This window comes from Gekko japonicus, unplaced genomic scaffold, assembly GCF_001447785.1.
Source record: "Gekko japonicus isolate JY-2015 unplaced genomic scaffold, Gekko_japonicus_V1.1 scaffold5859, whole genome shotgun sequence".
In the NCBI taxonomy this organism is placed as follows: Eukaryota; Metazoa; Chordata; class Lepidosauria; order Squamata; family Gekkonidae; genus Gekko; species Gekko japonicus.
This window is the reverse complement of record NW_015162139.1, coordinates 2,136-3,785: the sequence shown is the minus strand read 5'-3', so window position 1 is coordinate 3,785 and position 1,650 is coordinate 2,136.

Sequence of the window (1,650 nt, the reverse complement as noted above, 5' to 3'; positions counted from 1 at the left end):
GGGCAAACCAGCCCTTGGAGGGGAGGGGAGGCAGTTTAAACTGCCTCCCCTCCCCTCCAAGGGCTGGTTTGCCCGGGCAAGGCAAGGGAAGGCATGGGGGTGTGGTCTAATATGCGAATGAGTTTCTGCTGTTGGGTGTGGGCTATTATGCTAATGAGTTCCTGCTGGGCTTTTTCTACAAAAGAAGCCCTGGGTAAATCAAACATCCCCCCCCCCTTAGTCGAAGACAATTGACATGATTCGTGAGCGCGGGCTAAAGCCAGCAAAGCAAGCGCCAAAGCGTAAAAGCCGTTAGGTTTCCCAGATGAGTTAATTGCAGCTGGGAACCAAAGCAAGGTAAAGCGCAAACAGAGGAGGAGGATCCATGACCGGGCTACCTGACAGCATCACACGGTATCTCAAAGTCCTCAACTCAACCTTTACTTTTGTAGTTTTTTGGGTTTTTTTAAAGATAATGTTCTTCTCCAGGGAAAAATGAAATAAGGCCGAGTCTTGGCACGAGGGCTGAGAGATCCATCCCATCACTTCCATGGGGGGGGGGACATGACAAGTGGAGCAGAGGGATTATAGAATCCTGGAATCACAAAGCTGGAAGGGTCCCTATAGACATGGGTCATTTCGTAGAAAAAGAGCTAGGGGAACTCATTAGCATAACTCATTAGCCTATGCCACACCCCCTGACATCACCGGAAGTGTGTCATAAGGCCACACACCCTGCCCCCAAAGGTCCCAGCCGCTGGTGCCGGCCTTGCAGCTCCACTGCCGAGCCCCATGAGGGGCCCGGCGGTGGACCTGCAAGTCCGGCGGGAGTGCGAGGAAGCCCCGCGAAGGAAGGCCCTCCCTGGCCCCAGGCAGGCAGGGGTGGGGAGAGGCAGGGAGGAAGCAACTTACCCTCCCTCTTCTCCTGCCTCCTCCTGGCTGAATGAGGGCCGGAAGCAGGGGCGGGGCTTCGTCATGTGCCCCGCCCCCCGTACCTCACCCGGGGGAACTGCGTTCCCCCGCGATCCCCCCCGAAATGACCTCTGCCTATAGACCATCCAGTCCAGCCCCCTGCCCAATGCAGGACCAGCCTCAAGCACCTCTGGCAAATATTCCTCCAGCCTCTTCTTGAAAGCTGCCAGGGAAAGGGGAGCTCATCCACCTCCCGAGGCAGCCGATTCCTCCTTTGGACCACCCTGACCATGTAATTCACCCCACCCAGCTCTTCTCTTCCTCCTAGAAGCTGCCAACTTCCCGGTACAAAATATACACTTAAAGAACCCCCCTAAACAATAGATCCATCACGCTTTTTTCCCAGCCACCTTGCCAAGGAGCAGAGAGCGGCATCCAGGGAGATCCCCTTCCCCATTTTATCTTTACGACCAGGGGTCGTTTCGTAGAAAAGGAGGTGCAGGAGCTCATTAGCATAACTCATTAGCATAGGCCACGCCCCCTGACATCACCGGAAGTGTGTCAGAAGGCAACACCCACCGCTCAGGCTCCACTGGACTGTTTTGGTTTGCTAGCTATTGGGGGGGGGGAACGTGCAGATCTGCCCTCACGGAGGAGGGAGAGCTGGTGCCTGAATAAAACTTGGTCTTAAAGGTGCCACTGGGCGGCTTTGGATTGCTAGCTAGTGGGGGGGGGGGCCGTGCAGATCTGACTTAGTAG